The following is a 9,305-nucleotide window of genomic DNA, read 5'->3' as shown; positions in this document are numbered from 1 at the left end:
TGCCCTGCCCCCCACGCCGCTGACGATTGGCTTAGAGGGAAGGGCCCCGCCCAAAAAGGGCGGAGCTTTTCTTTCTAGGCCAATCGTCGCTATAACTGCAGCCCGCCCATTTTGTGGCCACACCCACACAGGCTTCACCTCAGGGCTGGGGTTGAGTGGAGATCTCTAATTTTGCTGGGAGCGTGCTGAGTTTTGGGGTGGTATTCGCTGATTCTGAGGGGTGAGGCAGCTCCCTGCAGAGGGAGAGCCATAGACAAGTGGCATATGTGTTGTGTTTTTGTTTGTTTTTTTTTGTGATATAACACCAGCTATCGAATGTTGTCTTCACTTATCGGACTTGAACATAAAATGTTTGGGCTTTTATCCATGCTCTTCTGATCTGAAGCCTGTTTTGGAATTCACTGTTCTAATTCTTAGGAACCACCTCCTTTCTAGCTTAAATGGATTCATGGTCAGTTAATATCCATTTGCTCCTGCACCATACTCCCATAGATCTTCACCTATATATTTATGTCCATTGTACTTATAGATAGCAATCATCTCCCTCTCAGCCATTACACAGATGACTAAACAAGCTTCCTAACCTGGCTGTCCCTGCACCTACTGCCCAGGCCATGGGCAGTAGGCCATGCTGCTGTTCAAGTTCCTCCTGAAGATGGTGACCAGAAGTGGTGGCACATTCTGTGGTCACCTGGTGAGAATTCCCCACTTGGACGGAGCCAAGGCTACGTTTGTCACATCCTTCAGGTGCTTGCAGCTCACAAAATCCCAAAACAAAGTAAAGAACTGCACTCCTGGAGATTTTCATGCCTATTCTATGATACAGAATTCCTTTCCTGCACTGCCAATGCCTCACAACACTGGATTCCATACAAATTTCATCCGAATGCTCCTAATGTTTTTGCTAATATCTACAAAATACCTCAGTGGTAACCTACTGTGTGTCCTGATGTGCTCCCTTGCACCAAGCTCTGTGTTCTTCTGACCTTTAACCACTCCTTCCCACGTGAAATTCCTCTGCTCACCTCTGCCCCCACAGCCTACCAAGGTTCCCAGTGTATCATCTGTTTCCCTGCAGTCCACGTAGGGCCGATTGCTTTATAGTAATGTTAGACAGGCATAACAGACTATATTTTAACCCACTTTCCATTTCCTGTCCATATGCTGAGTTACTCTTTAATCAAACACTACTAATATCAGACAGGCAGGCCTGCAGCTGGCTGGATCACTCTTCTCCCTTGTTAAGAACAAGCGTCAATTTCATTTGCTACCTTTCGTGTGTTTTGTTTGTTTTCCTTGTTCTTCTGTTTTAAACTATTGATCTCTAAGTTGATTCTTGGTCCTGTTAAATGGAAATCTTGCTATGCTGTTCCTCATGAAATGAGAGAACACCAATGAATTCCTTCCCACTCCCTGCTAGATAGTTTTCAGCCTCATATCCCCAATCTCATAGCTTCTCTAAGCATTCCTTCTCTCCTCTGGACCCACCCTTGCTGGAAGGCTTGTCAGGCTCTAAAACTGAGCCCCAAATTGCACAGCCCAGCTTCTTCCTTCTACTGGAATAAATTTCCAGGTCACCCTCTTCTACTCAGAATGCAATTTCTTTCTCCCCTCTCAGTCCAGGACTCCAGTTCCCTGTTGTGTCTACTCTCTCCACCATTACTTCTGTGGGTATTTGCTCTTTAATTTTCCATTGCTACTTCATCTTCTGTTTCTGCTGTTAATTCTCCAGCAGAATGGCGCTGGCCCAACTAGATGTGACTGGAAGAGAATGCAGGGTCCTGGAGATCTCCGGTAAGGATTCCACTAGTCTGCTGAGCATTGTGGAGCTCCTGACTTCTAGCCATGAGCATGACCACACAAAGTGAAGAAAATCCTTCAAAAATAAAGGAAGATGAAGGAGACAAAGCCACAGAGCGACATGACCTGTCATGTACAGGCTGGTGTTCACAAAGTGTTGGGAGAGAGACTTTTGTAAATGGATAATCTGCTTCAATCTTGAATCGTGCCTGTGTGACTCAAAATCTGGGAGGAAAGCTGTTTGCAGCCAGCTAGGCATGTTGCTCTGGCTACAGTATGGGCTACAAACAAAAGGTGATTGTGTCACACACCTGCACGAGGGTGCCCTTACTACACATATTGCTTGTGCAGCTGGCAGAGCCCTACATTTTATTAGCAATTCACCTTCAATTCAAGAAACAACCTGACTGTCGTGCTCTTGTTTACAGTAGCATGGGCTGTGTACGGCCTGTCCCAGGTACACAGGGCCCCAGCTTTGGAGAATTTGGGCACCTTCCTCTACCACTTAGCTGGGAGAAGAGCATTCCACTTCCACTCTGGCTTTAGTGAGGGACCAGCTGATCCTTCTCAAGCCGGAGATCTGATCAGACGGATGTGGGTGTGAATCTCTGCGATCTGCCTTCCCGTTGTTCCGTCCACCAGTTGTTATCTTCCGCTCTTGCAGAGCCCAGGTGCATTTCTGTTTTTCCTCATTGCTTTGTCTGTGTGCAAAAGCAAGTGTGTGCTAATGTAACTTGCTGAAGGCGCAAAGATGGAAGTCGTCAGTATAGAGGATTATCAGACTATCAGATGGGAAGGTCTGTAGGAACTAAGCAATAAAAAAGGAATGAAGTTCGAAGAAAGGTTATGACCTTAGGGATTAGTAACAACAATTTCACCTGTGTGTGATGAGAAGTGCCAGTGTGGTTTCTCAGCATTGAACCTTCTCTGCTCTCAGACTTGAAAAATAGAGTCACCGTGGGTAACTGCCTGGGTAGGGATAAGAGGGGCTTCAGTCTCTCCAAGTCTAAGATCCATCAGTATTTTCCATGAGTAGTTTCTCAGTTGCTATTGCAGAGGTAGAAATTACCTCAGCTTAAGGACCTAAAATAGCTCATGTTCAGTATATGTAATAAATTTATGTTTTCTTACTGTTCACTAAATTTATAGCTATATTTTGTTGTTTTTTTATGTACAAAAATTTAATCATGAGTTTCTCATGTGGTAAAAATGTTGACATTAATCAACTAAAAAAAATCTTAATGACAATAAAAAGTTAAAATGAATCCATTGAAAAGTAAGTATGCACTCTTGGCCCTGTAATTCTTCAGTGGTCTTTGACTCACGTAATAAACAAATTCACCTATCTACTTTGGGATTGAAAAGATGATGTCTGAGTCTCTCCCATCCTTTAATTTTTAATCCTGAATAGTCAGGAACTTAGCAAGGGGTCAAATAGAAACCACAACTGTAATTGGCTCTGTGATATTATTTAATCCTTCTCTCTTTCTCCCGAGGCTGGACCCTACAGCACTATCCATCACATATCATTGCTGCACACTTTCTCTGTAAATCCAAGATGAAAAATGAGAAGTCAATCATGTTGACAGCCCCAAAACATCCAAGAGAGACTCCTACATCACCACTATGTAGTTCTGAGAGAATAAAACCAGGCTTCTCTGGCCACTAAAAGAGGAGACAAATACACTGCTTGGAGTCTGAAACTCTATTAAATACCATAATGCAGGCACATGGTTTCAGTAAATGGAGATGGGCAGTTAGGTCATGCCTGAGTGTGCATGCTTGGTTAAGCTGAAGCTGATATGCTGCCTCCTTCCATGGTTGATATCAACATTAAATGACTCATTTGCACAAACTTGCATCTGTTATTTATGCCGATTGCATCATCCTGACAGTAAAGGACAATTACTCCATCACTATCAGTGCTTCCCTCTCCTCCTTCAGGCAGAAGATCAAAATACCTTCAGTCTTGGAATCCAAAATCCCTGGGAGCTGCTCAGAAAGGACACACATTTCTGTAGCCAACAGGCATGAAATGACCCCACTCAAAACCCTGCTGTAACACAATGCTCTGATATTACTTTAGAACATCACCTGCAAAAAAGGCATAATGTGAGATAAAAGTTAAGCTTGTGGGCACTGTGGTGGCGTGTTGGCACTCAGATGCTTTGGAGGCAGACTTTCGCCCTGGTGTGCTTATTTGCTGAACTTTGTCTGCCAGCTGTAGTGGGCAGGACACATGACTGCAGTTTCCTGCCACAACGAATTGTTTATCAGCCGCATAAGAGCCAGGAGCCTCACTGGTGTGAGCCTTGACATCCTAAATGCAGTCTGGAAGCATTACTCCATCAATACATGACATCCTGGGACTCTCTGCAGATGTTGTAAGAAATCTCTGGGCCCACTAAAGCATTCCCCTTGTTCCTTCATTGCCAGTCCTAACCTTTATGGCTGTCCACATGCAGCATGCTGCAGCAGAAGACCATGGCAGATCTGCAAGTTCAGTTGCTGGTAGGAACCTAAAATCTTCCCATTTGCAGGGAGCTTTCAAGTCTATCTCACAGGGAGGTGCCTTCGAAGAGAGAAAATGCAGGTGATAAGAAAGCTCCAGCTCTGCTTCTCATCAGCCTCTCTCTCTGAAGCCATTTCATTTTGCCTTCGTAATTTAGAGCCCGCAGCAGTGGATCAGCTCCAGTAACCTGTCCCAGACTGCCTGGAGCCTGAGAGTTGCTCTGCAAATCCTGGTGATTTCTCCACTCCCAATAGGTGGTTGGGGTTTCAGGCCAATGCGGTGGCATGCACTCCACAACCACTTCCCAGGCTGCTTTCCCCACTTGCGGTGCATCACTTCCAACATCTCCGCAGAATAAATGGATTCAGAAGAAAGACATCTCTTATGCATCCTCAGCCGTGCTTGAGCCTTTCCTGGGAAGCATTTGGCTTTATCTGAAATGACCACAGCCCCATACAGAGGATGGACAGAGGTCCTGGGTGCTGTGCCTTGGCTGCGGAGTGGTAGGGCTGCAGGCAAGCACTGCTGAAAGCTGCCAGGCATTGGGCTGAGCACACTGCTGCTTGTTCTGCAGGGACTAAGCCACATAAAGGACATTGTCAGAGCAGGGGATTGTTCTAGGAGAACAGGACACACAAAGAGGGATTGTTTAGCCATGAAATGAGGCCGTGTTTCGGCTCCTACTGGGGCTGGGCATTGCCTGCCTGTTCAGGCTGCAGGCTGCCAGGGGATGCTGCCTGTTTCCCAGTGGCCGATCTTCTACCCAGGCTGTCCAGCATCTTCTCTGCTTCTGAGGTTCACCCCCAGTGCAGCCAGCAGCACATCACTTCCCTCAAGACCCATGGCAGGAGATCACAGAAAAGCAAATCTGGGAGAAAATAGCCCATGGCAGATCCTGCAGTGAGCTCCAGTGCCTGCCCAGAAGGTCCCAGCAGCAGTGGGGCAGCTTCTACTGTGAGAGACTGCAGTGTTTCTTCCAGATAGCTGAGATCAACCGTCTTCCCTCAAAAGGGTAGATACAACCAGGAGGGAAATAGAGATATGCAGCAAACTGCCCCGAGATAGTGGAGCCTCCTTTCTGCAAACACTCTCCTCTTTAACAATGTCCCACTCATGTTGAATGTCACAAGCCTCCTTGGGTGACCTCACACCTGCACTGCGCTTGGGGACAAGCATTTAGTTCTTGAGCTCAAGCTTGAGACACAAGAGCACAGGGCAAGAAGAAGGGGAGGAGGGGGCTGTGTGCCCCAAGTGCAGGCTGGATCAAAATTGCAAGGTCAATTCCTAATTTTTTTAATTCCCTGCAGTGAATGAACACAAACAGCTAATGGGAGGTGCACCCCCAGAGCCTGCTTACAGGTCATTCCTGGCTCAGAGCTGCTGCAGAAGCTTAGCAGGGCCTGTGCTGCATAGAGCAGTGGGTGACTGCAGCAACCAGGTGCATCCCACCAGGGCCATCTGGCAGTAGGTATTGCAGGGAAAGGTTTGGATTCAGATCGGGAACATGCTGGGGAACACTGTATATTCACAAAGGAAATAATACCCATAGACAGCAGTGATGCCCCTTTGGCCCCCAAGCTGGCCAGCAAACATTCAATGAAATGAAAAGTAAAACTACCCTGTGGTAGTTTTTGCTTGAAAGAGATGAAGCTGCCATGCCACAAAGCACTGCGGGGCCTTTGTACCACTGCAGATCTGCTGATCAAGCCAGAAGCAGCTTGGACCCAAAGGCGAAAGAGGGAGAAGTGTTACAGTGAGCAGGTAAATCAGTGACGGGATCTGAGCAACAGAGACAAGGTAGCCGCTGCAGGAACCAGGACTTTATCCCTAGACCTTGCAAAATATGTGTCTTAGTCAGAGAAATACACACACTAGTCTCCTTTCTTATTAAAAAACAAACAAAACAAAACAAAAACAAACAAAAAAACCACCAAAGAAACCCCAGCCACTGACACACACAAAAAAAGAGATAAAAGCTTCATCTTCCAAGAGGCCTGTCAACAGATTTTGCATTGGTTTAAGCACTCCCTCAATTTGCAGAAGGATTTCATTAATTTCCAAGTGCGATTTTCCACCAAGGCAACACTCATGGATCCAGAACGCTCCAGGATCACAAGGACAATAAATACACTGTGGAGTCACACTAGCCTGAACTCTAACAGTTCATGATATCTCTTACAGATGCATCCAAACATCCCATCTCTTGAGCACGCTTTTACTACCACAGCGTCCATGTGAGTGGTAACATTAAGTGACACCATCTGTCACTTAAACGTGATCCAGCTCATTCAGGGCCATCAAGCTCCTGCGAGAGCTTAGGGAAAATGCAGAGCCAGGCAGGGATTCCTGCTTCTACCACTTCGCCATTTTCCCTCAGTTTGGGCCTTGGACATAAAAGTAGTTTTTGAGATTTTCCATTTCCAGTACAGAGGCACCTTTTGCTGCCACGTCCAAATGTTTTTGCCTCTGTGAGTTGCAGGTGAAGCTCTGCAATGGTGCAGTTGTGAGACTTGGCTTGGCACATTTTGGCAGCGTGAACACTGCTCTTAGCAAAAAGGAAAAAAGAAAAAAGAAGTGCTCAGTCAACCACCAGAAACCTTTCATCCCAGGAAGGCCACGTCGCACGGGCCCTGCAGCCCACCCCGAAACCCGAGCTTGGCTTCAGTATGGAGAGTAAAGGCTGCAAGGGCTGCCTTCCCTCAGCTGTCTTGCACCTTGCGTACTTCACCTCCTTCATAAAGGCATGACATGCCGACATCCACTTAACAGATCTGTAGGTTAAAAGAACAAACAAAAACTTGTGCGTGTTTTCTTTTTTAGTAAAAACAAGACACCTGCAGGCACATCTCTGCTTGGTGACGGGCCAGGCGAACAAACACATGGCAGATGTTGCTTGTGCTGCTTGGTGGATGCAGAGAGATACTGGGAAATGATGGCACCGTGCTGGGCTCACAGTGTGCGGAGTGGGACAGCCCAGGCAGCAATGGGACAGGCAGTGGGGATTTCAGCATGGCTGGAAGCTCAGCATGAGGTGGGAATGATGGGACTAGCGAGAGCAGAGCAGGAAGGAAAGGCAATAAATACCTTGCTGCTGCCTCTGGAAGGAAGCCAGATGAAGCATTCCTATCACAAAGATGAAACACCACTCTAACAGTAACTCAGGAAGACCTTCAACAACCATTGCACAAGGCAAGTGTTAAAAATACAGAAAGTCTGGATATCCTGCACCTCAAAACTTTCACAAATGTATCTGTTTTTAGAATACCCAAACTACTCAATATGACAAGAAAGACCGGAGAAGCTCCAGAGGACAAGAAAGCTGATATTGTGCCAGCATTTTAGAAAAGTAAACAGGATGGCCTTGTAAACAGGTGTGTCTATTCAACAGTCATTCCATGCAAAATAATGATGGAAAAATATGTGATCGTATCGATAAACACTTAAAACAAAAAAGTATAAATATCAATCATCCAGCATTACAGACAGCAAACCTGTCATGCCAACATGATAATTTTTCTGGCACTGTGTACTTTGAAATCTCTGTGAGAGAGCTGGCTGGTACCACAGTGATGAAGGAACAAGGCTGCCAACAGTGTGAGGCAGCAGAGGAGATCGGTGCTTCCTGGGAACTGGAACAGACGCTGTGCTTCTAGCAGGGAATGCTGAGCAGCTTTAAGCTGATGACATGGAAGGAAACAAAATAATGGCAGGTAAAGCATGCCACCGTGGGAGCCAGGGGCATAGCAGCAATCTGGAGCCTCTGCAATTTTGTGAGCAACACGTGTCCACTCAGACATCTCCAGAGCCTCACTGCCACCCAGGCAGGTCTGGGGGAAGCTCAGTGCCTGCGCTCCATCACACCCCTGCACTCCAGCTGGGGCACAAGGAGTCAAGCAAAGCTTCCTGAGCCACAAGCCTCCTCTCTGCTGAAATTACCTGGCTGGCAAGAGACATGTTCACTGACTAGACAAGGCGAGACGTAAAGCCGCAAGAGCTCTGAGTGCAACAGTCCCAGTGCATGTGAGGAGAGCACCTGTCCTTGAGCACCTGCTGCCACACCAGGACACAGCCCAAGCCTTGCCATGGTCCCACGAGGCTGAGCTTTTATTCTGACACACTGGGAAAGGTGAATCCCCACAGGACTTAGCGGCTACAGTTACAGTCAGTGGACCATGAATTTCCAGTGTGACTTTATGGGTAAAAGGCCTATTCCCATTCCCTGCTTAAACATCTGAGCACTGGCAGCAACTAGATGTGATGTTAAGGTAATTCAAACTGCATTTGAAATTCCCATTCCCACAGCTTGAATAGCGTGTCCTAGCCTCACGTCCCAGAGGACACAAATGCATTAAGAACATTTGGACAGGAGCCAAAGGCTGGGAAAAAAAATATATGCCTTTTAAAGCAAAAGGCTTTGAGACCTCCATCAACATAGTTTATCATCACCAAGGACTTGATCCCAGCAGCCAGGCTCCTCTCCCTGAGACTAACAGCTGGGGGTTCCCTGTCTGAGAAGATCCACCAGCCTGAAGGGAAGAAACACAGCATCCACATGAGCACACTAGGTAACGAAAACGAACCTTTACAGCAACCTACCAGCCACTGCACAGTCATATCACTTCAGGATCAACTGTTTTCCTAACGATAATTTATACAAGAACTAATTCAGGACAGGCTGTGTCATACAGGAAGTTACACTGGCGAGCTTGCCGGCCTCCCCAGTGCTGTAATCTGCGGAAAAAAACCCTGCCCGTATTTCCCTTCCTCTCATCCAAGTGTGTGAAAGGTCTGGCCTGCCCTACTGGAGGCGTTTTCAGAGGGCCAGGTTAGTGTGGGTGGCAGGCAGCCAAGCTCTGCCCATGTTCCAGGCTGCCCCAGTCCTGACATATTTTAGCTTTATAAGGAAGCCAGTCTGGGGGACAAAGCAAAGCAACGCAACTTCCCAGAGCCGAGGCTCCATGTATGATCACAAGCAGCACGGATCTGGTGCAAG

The sequence above is a fragment of the Tympanuchus pallidicinctus genome, unplaced genomic scaffold (genome assembly GCF_026119805.1).
Source record: "Tympanuchus pallidicinctus isolate F22 unplaced genomic scaffold, pur_lepc_1.0 scaffold7, whole genome shotgun sequence".
Classification (NCBI taxonomy): domain Eukaryota; kingdom Metazoa; phylum Chordata; class Aves; order Galliformes; family Phasianidae; genus Tympanuchus; species Tympanuchus pallidicinctus.
Note: the sequence above shows the minus strand (reverse complement) of the source record.